We start from the raw sequence: 11,286 nt of genomic DNA, 5'->3' as shown, positions 1-11,286 counted from the left end.
GTTCCATTTCCTGGACTCTGGTGGTTCCATGGATGGCTGCTTTGTGACAGAATCACTGACTGTATGTGTTTGCTCTCTGCACAATAAGAAGGTTAAATATTAAAATAAGAAAATTGCTGATGCAGATGTTGTAACTATATGTCAATGAAAGTAAGTGGATGTCACATGCAGATACAAAATAATTAGAATAAACATAATTATATATTCACAAACAGGTTAATTAAAGCAATTATAAAGTAGAGCATGAAAGCGGTTTCCTAGGACTTCTAAGGAAACCCCCAAATTAAAAAGAAGCAAAGGCAGGAAAGTAACAAAAATGAGTTCAGATTTATCCCTTAAGATCTTACACACAGCCTTCTTTCTCTTTTCTCCCTCAGGAGTGTGTAAGGGCACTCCCTGAAGCCTAACAATTTTGTGGCCAAATCTCAAAGACTAAGACAGAATCTAAGAAGGACTCAGTGGGCCGGGTTCAAGGATGACCCATCACCTAACTTCAAGCAGAGTAACTCTGCTTTCATCTGTCCAAATATATGAGGTTTCTCTATAAGAATAGATTTGAAGAAAGGAATTATTCTTTAAAATTAAAAAAAAAAGGCACCAGTTTTGTGAATAAGTAAACCAAGTCCCCAAGGATGGAGTGACTAACCCAAGGTCATTATACACAAATACTAGCAGAGTCATTCAGCTAACACAGGAAAAAAAAAAAAAAAAGCACAAGCTTTTTCTATTACAACACAGATCACTCAATCATAATGCTCTCAGGGTACAAAACTGATCCTAAAATAAAATAAAGATTCCTCAAGAAATTAAAAATAGAGCTTCCATATGACCCGGCAATTGCACTACTGGGTATTTACCCCAAAGATACAGATGTAGTGAAAAGAAGGGCCATCTGTACCCCAATGTTTATAGCAGCAATGGCCACGGTCACCAAACTGTGGAAAGAAACCAACAAAGGAAACAAAAATCCATTCTGTTAACTACCGTGACTTGTGACTATTTTAGTATGGCATACTTCCTGTCAGGAAAATCTCTGAACTGCACCTCATCAAGTCTATAGAAATTGCTTTGCTCCCTGAACTTGAACCCTTCACCCCCTAAACCTGTCAGACCTTCCTGAAGCCCAGCTAGCCATTGATGAACCTCTGGTGATCACACTGCTGTGACTTATACTAGAAAAGTGAAAAGAAATACTATACTACTTGATGAACTTTGGAAACATTCATCCACAGAATTAAACAGCTGAGCACCATATAATTAAATTGTTAAAAGCATTTGGAAGTATTTAATATTTAAAAGGTAAAAAAAACTTCTGTGAACTAGATAACAAATTATAAAAGTGTAACTTACAATGTGTAGCTAAATATATTGTACCTCTATTGTTTTTTGATTGCAAGTAGTTTCCTTAAAAACACTATCATATAATGGTCCAAAGAAGCCAGCCTCATCTGTGTTTCAGTTTAGTTAAAAAGGAAGGTGAATGATATTTTAACCCCAAATGCTGATGGATAATGAGAGCTTATTGCCTAAGGCACAACTATATCTAACAAAATAAAATCAAACTCACAGAAATCAATATTTAAACAGAGTTACTAAAACATCCCATCCACTTATCTTTTTTCTGGCAGATCGGTACACAGACATATTTGTTGTCACTCACATTTTAAGATTTATCAATACAAATGTTAGGGCCTTGGGAGCTAATTTCTAAGTAAAAAGTAATAAAAACCACAGTCTCAAGAAAACAACTTCAAGAATATCATTCTTGAAGATGAGTTTATAAATAACAACAGCTCATGTTTACCATCAGGTAGTTAAAACATCATTTACACAAATTCTATAGAAGCTAACTATCATAGGCATTCTTAGCTTGTAAATCAGTCTGTTTCCTTCTGGCTTAAGATCCTTTTGTTGAGGGCAGGAATGTGAACAGATCCATGTGATAGTCTGGCTTTCCCAGTGTCCACAGGAGGGAGATAGGGTGACTCATCATTCCGAAAGGGAGCATGAACCAAGATATGTTGGTGTGGCCTCTGGGAAGGCATGAACACCCTGGTAAAAGGGGATATATACTTGTACTTATACTTGTAGTGAGGTTCTTTCCCCTTCTTAATGCATTTATTGAAAAGCATGCAATTGCTAGAATTGATGTTATTATAGAACCATGAGGCAACAAGTATTAGAAGACTAAGAAAAGGAATTCCCCATTTGTCTGCCTCCAAACCACTTGTTATATGGGAAAAAAAAAAAAAAAAGAAAAAAGAAAAAACCAGATTTATAATGTTAAGCCTCTGTAAGTCGAATATGCCATTACTTACAGCTGAAAGCATTTCTAACTAATAGGCCACTTATAATTTTATTTCTATTTGATAGAAATCTTTCTAAAATACCACAGATACCACAAAATTTCCTCCCTTACTAAAAATAAAAGATTGAATTTTTTTTACGTTTATTCTTTAATGACTCAGCATCATATTAATATGTGAAGTGGGAGCACCTGGGTGGCTCAGTGGGTTAAGCCTCTGCCTTCGGCTCAGGTCATGATCCCGGGGTCCTGGGATAGAGCCCCGCATCAGGCTCTCTGCTCAGCAGGGAGCCTGCTTCCCTTCCTCTCTCTCTGCCTGCCTCTCTGCCTGCTTGTGATCTCTCTCTGTCAAATAAATAAATAAAAATCTTAAAAAAAAAAAAAAAAAAGATGTGAAGTGGGTTTTTTTTGTTTGTTTTTTTATACCAGAAAATACCATTTCTATTGTTATATCCTGGGCTGGGACTAGGGTAAGGCAAGTGAAGCACTCACTGAGTGAAATTTGAGAGGGATTCAGAAACCTCAGTAATCCAGATCATTTCTCTTCTTTTTTTAAAGAGCGAGAGGTTGGGGGCACGGTGCAGGGAGGCAGATACAGAGGGATAGAGAGAATCCTAAGCAAGCTCCACACTCACCATAGAGCCCAAAGTGGGTGTCTGTCTCATGACCCCAAGATCATGACCTGAGCCAAAATCAAGGGTCAGGCACTTAAAAGACTGAACCACCTGGGCACCCCCAGAAAAATATTTTAATAAAAAATCTTTTTAAAACTTGAAATTAATAAAATTCATGGTGAGCAAAAGTTATCAAAGTATTCAAAAATTCAAGATCAATATTACTGATTTTTCCTCTCATCTCGGGCTCCAACATGGCTAAGCATAGTGCTACCCTTGCTATTCTGTCACTAGTACCACTTATTTCATAACAGAACAAATCTCTTGACAGAGAAGCATCGAAGATGAAGAAAGAAACTAAAGACCAAGCTCTCCTATATTTTTCCTGTACTGTGCATAGGATTTGTGACAGTTTCTTTCCCTTCTTATTGTGTAGAAGTCTTAGTTCAATTACATGCAGAATTCTGGTTGTATTTCCAGACGGTTATAGTCACCAGAATTCTCTATTCTATATCAATGGATATTAATTCAAGAGTGCTGTAATCATCCCCCAAATTCGTTATGTAAATATAAGCATGTCTTTAAAACCCATAAATATATACAAACGTTCCTGGAATGACAATTCCTTACAATTTTGATTTGGTTCAGTAAACATTTATTGAGTACTTTATAGTCATCAGGAGCGCTAGACTTTGAGGATGCAAAACTGAGGGGAAAAAAGATCCCTGTGTTGTTTGCAATATTTTTAAACACTCATTTTTCAATTGCCTGTGGGACTGAAATGTAACACTGTCTTATGATTAAATATCAGGTGAACTGATGGTGGAATAGCTAATATTTCAAGAACAAAGAGACTGTTTTCTGCAGTAAATGTGAAATTACACCATGTTTATCTAAGTCTTCTAACTGTCCCACGGGAATAGCAACTGAGAGCAGGTGCAAATGTGGAACAAATGTCTGGAAGGATAATAATGGAGCATGGCATCTGGGTATTCTCCAGTCCACCAGGAATAAAATTGACTGGATTAGAGCTTTTGTGGGACGGAGGGTCAAAGAACAAAGGCCTTCACCTTTCTGTCCCTAGGCAAGCTCAGAAAGGACAGAGTCAAGCTCTATGTGTCAGACATAGACCTTTTCATGCCACCAATCAGTGAGATGAGAGGCTCTTTACGTTCCCTATAGGATATCAGTGGAATTAGTGATGAGAGGCAACATGCATCAGTGAAAACTCATTATGACTCATCCCTTTTCAATTATCTAAGAGTCTCCCTCTGTGATAAAGGAATCATCAAAGAACTGGGACTTAAGTGATTTAAAATGTTTTTTTAAAAGTCATAAAGAATAGTAGGTTCTATAAAATTGAATCACATCAAAGGTGAGGTACTTGTCTGCAATACTAACAAGCTTTTTTTCCTGTTGATAGGGTCAGAGAACCACACTTACCTGGTGTGGTACCTTCAACATCTACCTCCCTAAATACAAGCAGAATATCAGTAATCATTACCTGAATTTCAAGTGCCAATAAATACTATATTGGAATCCCCAAGCAGGGCTCAGCGAATGTTCTGTAGATTGGAAAGAGCTGTGCAATTGTTAATTTAATTTAGAAGCAGCTTGACACCATGGAAAAGCATGGACATTGGTGTCTGGAAGACCGGTGTGCTTTTTTTTTTTTTTTTTTTTTTTTTTCATTTTGTTAGGGGTTTCCTCCACCCTCCCCTGCCAGCTCTGCTACACTTCCTATCCTGCTGTCCATCTTTTCTCCCCAGAGCCCGGGTAATCTACAGTCTGCATCCTTGTAGATCGAGGTGCTCTGTAGGGATCATATCCATGGTATACACAGTGCCTCTTTGAGCTTCATCTATTATGTTAGATTTTCTGGTCCATTCATTATTAATGCCCATTGAGAAGCTCACGTATCTGTTTTTAATGGTTTTGAACCTCCAAATAACCATGATTCCCTAATTGTTATAGTCCATTAGGATTGTATCAAGATTATAATGCATGCTACAGTAATGAGAGCCCGTAAGGAAGCTGCTGGTCATGGTACAAGGCCATCCATAAAGTTGTGTGTATGTGATCCATCTGTGCTTTACCAAAAATCAAATAATTTACCAACCTTTTTTTAAGTCAGGGATTTAAATAAAAATTTTAATTTCTACTTTCTTGAGAAGTTAGACAGCATGGCAACACCAGGACTGTATTCCTGTATGGCAACATTGCCTGGGACTGAGTAGGAGCTGCTTGTTTTAGGAGTGTGGACTATTCAGTGTGCCACAATTGACCCTAGCATGATGTATCCATTTATATTACTGTCAGACACCTCTAGACATTTGAGTTTATGAAACCTGATGAATCATTGGGACTACCACAAAATGCCAGTAGGACCTGATATAACCTCCAAACCACTGAGAGGAGTAATAATAATTATATAATTATTATGATATATGGCAACATGTTTACTATGACAGCATAATTACAAAATATTTTACATAAATTAACTCATTGAATCTTCACACAACTCATTGAGAAAAGTATTGCTATTATCCCCCTTTTACAGATAAGGAAACCGTGGCACAGGGAAGTTGAGTAAGTTGCCTGCTCATAAAGCTAATAAAGGGCATTGCTAGAATAAAGTGAGATAATTGTGAAGCTGCCCTGAAAAAAATTAAATGCTACGCAAACCTAAAATGGATTATCATTGTTATTATTGGTGTTATAGCATATCCTTCCCAACAGTTTATCTAGGAGGAAGGTGCAATTCTTTTTACAAGAAAAAATGAGTGTCAGAATATGCTTATTATTAAATTTCTTCCTGTGAATGAATAAAGGAACGTGTACAAACAGAAAAAATGAGAATTATGCAAAAAGGAAGGAAGTAAGGATATAATTATGGTAATAGATTATAATTTTTAGATTGATGATTTAACCTTGAAACTTTAAACTATCACATTAATTAATTAAAATTTTCAATTTACTTAGTTTTTGTTTTGCAGACATACTGTTTGATGGTAAATTAATACCAATACATCCATCCCCTGTGCTTGTCTCATTGCCCTTCCCCAGGTCTTAAAGTCCTTTCATTCCTGTAATAGTGTAAGGCTATTTTTCAACAACAACAGGAAGTTAAAAAAGCAATTATACACGTTCTTCGAGTAAAATCTCCTTCTTCTGCATTTACATTCCTTGCGTACTGACTTTATTCAGTGTCCTAAAAGCCACATAGTAGAAGCTGAATCTGGATGTAATATTTCAGGACCTACGTGTTATTAATGACTGACAGTATTTCACTTTACAGTTTGTGAATTTCTTTTACATTTTCTCTTTTAATCTTCAAAATAACCCTGTAAGATATTAATGCATGGGTGATTGTTAACCTCTCAACAATATAAATGTGACTTATCTTGACATAGAATATTATGGGCATATAAAAATAAAGGGCATTAGCTGTGAATTTCTGAATTATTTAGATTGTTATTATGATTTCATTACTTAGATTCAAAAGGCGACTTTATGGATCCTCCAGACCAACTACTTTATTTTCCAGAAAAGAAACCAATTCTGAGTAAGTTAGTGGCAGAACCAGGGCAAGAAACATAGTGTCTTGATTCCCATTTCAGATTTCTTTTCACTCTTACATACCTTATTTTCTGAAAATAAAAAGGTGAAAGAATATACAGTTTCCCTCCGTTTGCAAAAATGGTCCTATTTACAGAGGTAAGCTATAAGGGAGAAGTTTTAAACAGCCATGAAATATTATTAGAACACCAATATGGGTGAAAAGCAGATTTTTTTTTTCTTCAGTTAGAAGAGATGGGGATTGGGAGTAGGTAATAACTCCCATTACACAGACTGTAGTTTTCAATGAAGAATCTCACTTCTGGAAGGGAAAGTCACACTAAATATCCATTTCATAGGTCACCAGGAAGATTTTTAATTGTCGTAGTTTACTAACACTGCTCATTCAGCTATTTAGTCATGTTCTCCGTGAGAGCAAAGGGGTAATTCCCTGTAGAGCCTCCGCGTTCAATGTCATTAACCATTACTCACTGGAATTTACACTGTTCAGCAGTATTCCGTGTACGCAGATCCCAAATAAATAGTATCTCTGCCACCTTTCAGCTAGCTCGCTAGCATCCCAGCCTCTTAACAGCTTTAGAGTTGCAACCGTGGATGGATTGTTTGTGCTCCAGGAGCAACCCTCGACCTGTGCTGAGATCTCATCGCCTCACACTTCGGCCTCAGCAGTGCTGCAGCTTTCATCAACCTACACACGCTGAAGCTTTTTCCACCTTAAATATTAAAAAAAAAAATGCCTTTGATCCTACGTCTTTCCTCAAGTGTCATTATATTTCTCTGCTCTACTCAGTAGAAAACCTACAAAAACGTGTTGATGCTCACCCTATTGCCTTTCCTCCCTCCTCTATTAAACCATCACCAACCAGGCAGCTCTGTCCCAGCCACTAATTGCCTCCCCATCCAGTGGTCAACTCTCAGTCTTCTCTCTTTCTTTCTCCCTCTCTCTCTCTCTCTTTTTTAAACTCCTGACCAGTACTTGATTCAAGTGTTTCCATCTTGAAACACATTTTTCACATGGTTTCCATGATACCATATTTTTGGTTTTCCTCCTTTCTCCTCTGGTCTCTTTCTCAGTTTCTGCTGGATTCTTTGTACATCCCAATCTTTTAGTAATGTCCCTACATATAGTCATCTGAGTATCGTATGTCTCTATCTACCCTCTTTTCCTTAGTGATCACCTTCATTCCCATAGCTTTATGCACCATCTATACAACTGCCAAATTTATATCTCTAGCCCACATTTCCAAATGTCTCTATGAAATCCAGAATCTGATATCCAATCTTTACTTAATATTCAGTAGTCCTCTTGGATGCCCGGTGAACATCTCGAAATTAGTTGGTCAAAAATATAACTCCAGCTTTGCACAGTGGCAGTATCATAGCCAGTGAGTTTTATCTGAGGCACCGTTATTGCTAATTCAAAAATATAACTCCTAATTCTCGGACCTAACAAAACTGTACACCTCCCACACACTCCTCCCTATTTTTGAAAATGATGACTCAGTCCTTTTGGCCATAATGGCCCTCACTGGTTCCTCATCACCCTTTATAACAGTTATACCCCTTGCCCTGACAGTTTCTATTCTTACCTGCATAATATTTTTTCTGAAGCATTTATCACTAGCTGATATATGGATGTCTGAATGTAAACTTCATGAGGAAAGCAACTTCTCTTTCGCCCACTGCTACTTCCTAAAATCCTGGAACTCTGTCTTATAGCAGGGATGGAGAGGTCGTCTCAGTGAAAACCGTCATTTAGAAATAAATATCTCTTAACATAGTTCTATATAAATAGGAATCTACCTTAATTCTTTAAGCCCTCATATCCTCCTGAGTCCTTCATTTTCTCTCTGCACCTGCCCCTCCAGCTACTCATACCAATGCCCACAACTTGAACCATATCATCATCACTCAAAAATATACCACCTCAGAAACCTCCAGAATCCTGATCTCTGTCCATAATCTTCTCTTCCTATAGAGCTGTCATGCTTCCATCTCCTTCACAATTTCTTGCCAGACTCAGAGGCCATAAGTTTCTTCTAGTGGTCTTTCTTCCTGGCCTTACTTCCTTATTCAGCCTGGACGGCATTATTATGGCCATGAACGTTTAGTCCCCTTGCCTTATTGAAATTTCTTGCTGTGTTTGGTCTTTAATATTCCAAGTCTCTGATTTAAAACAATGTACTGCCAAACCTAAATAGCCCTGCAGAAGCTCAATCTCTAAGTCAGACTGCCCGGGTTCAAGTAAATAATAGTATGTGAATACAGGCAAATTTCCTGGCCTCAAAAGCCTTCGTTTTCATTGAAATAATAATTGTACTTTTCAGAGGCTATTTATGAAGACTAAATGAACCAATCTAACTAAAGTGCTTATCACAGTAGGTTACTATTACCATTATTATACCCAAACTGTTGTGCACAGCAGAAGAATGTCCTAGAACCACCATCCATTTAAGTGCCCCTAGAATGTGTGGGCCTTCCAGTCCTGCTCAGCAGTGTATTTTTTGATCTTTAGTTATCTGCCCCTCTCATTTTGCTGACCCCTTTTGCAAATCATCACCTTGTCATCAAACACTTAAGTTCTAAGAGCATCTATATATCCACCCATATTTCCCTCTTCCTTCCAGTCTCAAGGCTGAAGAATCATCATGTTATTCTTGAACAACTTGTATGTTGCTCTTGATACTTTGCACTCTGATCAGTTACTCCTTTCTCCTGATCCTCAGTCTCTTCTTCCCTCCTGGCACTCTTCCTCAGCTTTTTAAAATCATCGGGCTGATCCTATGCATCTTTTATTTTAAGTTCCCTTTACTCTGTGATCTCATTTAGATACTGTCCTCATAATCTCACATTCTTTTCAGTCATGTTTTTGAAAAGAGTTGTGCCATCTTACATTATCCATTCTTGTTTTTCCACTAAATTCTTAACTCTTTAAACTTATATATTTAGCATTTTCCATAACTAATATTCTTGAACACATGATTTAAAAGTTGTGTAATATCTTTGAAATTTCCACATTGTTTTGAGATTACAATCTCACACAATAGAAATGTTTTTGTGGTGTAATAAACTAGTAATTATTTCTCTTGATAAGGATAGTGGAATCAGTGATTATAGTCCTTCCAGTCCCATTTTGATTAATTCTTTTCACTTAAAAGTTTTTGCATTTATTTTCAACAAAATAAGGCCAGATATTTTCTTTTGCATTTTGGTCACAATATAAATCCTACCCACTTCAGGTATTTATTGAATATTTATCAAACAAATAAATTAGTAATAAACTCTAGGTAAGAAACTTTATGAGTAGACTCAGACAATAATTGTGAAGATTGATAATACATTTGATTTTTATTTGCAGTGCTGCTGTATGGAACTGTACTCCATTAAATAAAAGAACTCTATGACAATCATTAAGAAAGTTCCTTTTGGGGCAGCTATGGAGTACTAAACTCATCAGTCAATTTAGCCAAGTAAAACTCATCAAGTAGTTAATTGGCACAATGGGAAGAAAAAGATTGATTGATTTTCCACCTTTTCAATAAGTTAATTTTACTTTGTGAAATAACCTTTTGAAGAGTGCTTTCTGAAGCTTCAGACATTGGCTCCAGACTGTTCATCATTCAACACTTTCTAAGTTAGAAATGGAGACTGCAAGAGACTCATTTGGCAGGAAGGGAAATTACTTGGAGGAGTGGAGTGTGCCAGTCAATTTGTCAGGTGCTTTCTCATTAAGGACTTTAGAGATAAGGGTCAGTCTTTGAGCTAAGAACAGATTCTAAACACACACTTTCCTATTAAATGGTTTCACAAAAAGCCAAATTCTAAACCATTTGTAACTCTGAAGATAAGGATATACACATTGCCAAGTTCCTATCAACTGAGCTGCCATTGTTATTAATTATTGTAATAATGGCTCACACACAGGAGGTATTACCCGACATGCATTGACTCAGTGCTTTATCGACCACAAATGGAGAAACCACAATAATAACAGATGTAGGGGAAATGTATAGCTGTCCCTTTCCATCAAATGACTTCTGTTATGAATAATTAAAATTTTATTTTTAATTTAATCCAATTGATCTTGATTTCAAGTTTTTCCCTTAATTGAAAATGACTCCTCCTGAGTCCTTTTGTCTAACATTTATAAAATTTTGAATTTATATGAATTTATATGAATTTTGAATTTATATGAATTTATATGAATTATATGAATTTATAAAATTCATTAGTTCAACCTTCTATAAATGTGTGAAGGGAGCCATGGGAATGCAGAGATGCACCAATCAGGACCCCATTCTCAAAGTATTTAATAACCAATAGGGAAGCTATGTATAAAATACTGTATATATGTATAAAATACTATATATAACTTTGTATATATGATTGACATGAGAAGTACAGAGCAACGTTGTAGATTAGGAGAGGATGGAATCTCTTTCAGCTGAGAAAATCAAGGAAAGCCAAAGAACTTGTGTTGAGATGGTTAGAACTTCAGGATGGATGGTTACACCTGCAAGAGGAAAGTGCATTTAGGTGAGGGGAACAACTTTGAACATAAGAGCCTTCTGATACTTAGCAGGTGGTGAGGAGACCAATTTGCCTAGAAGACAGGTTTATTTAAAAGATCAGGAGATAGGAATGGAAAGGCAATTTTAGAATATATTGAGTAAAAAAGCCTAGAAACAGGGCAATGATGGTAAAAAAAAAAAAATCAAACAAAAAAAATCAAACAAAAGGGATGCCCCACATACACATTTCACATATATGAAAGGTAGTCTCCAAGCT

The 11,286-nt window shown here is 36.5% G+C and overlaps 1 non-coding gene across 1 annotated transcript; it reads left to right on the top strand.

The window, feature by feature from the left end:
* Window positions 1-7,854: 7,854 nt before the first annotated feature.
* On the top strand, window positions 7,855-8,001 carry LOC116881903. The gene has a single exon (XR_004385521.1). It is a non-coding gene; the product is annotated as a U4 spliceosomal RNA (small nuclear RNA).
* Window positions 8,002-11,286: the final 3,285 nt, after the last annotated feature.

This window comes from Lontra canadensis, unplaced genomic scaffold, assembly GCF_010015895.1.
Source record: "Lontra canadensis isolate GAN:19392208 unplaced genomic scaffold, GSC_riverotter_1.0 scaffold78, whole genome shotgun sequence".
NCBI classification, from domain to species: Eukaryota; Metazoa; Chordata; class Mammalia; order Carnivora; family Mustelidae; genus Lontra; species Lontra canadensis.
The sequence above is the reverse complement of the archived record's forward strand: the minus strand, read 5'-3'. Positions and strand labels throughout refer to the sequence as shown.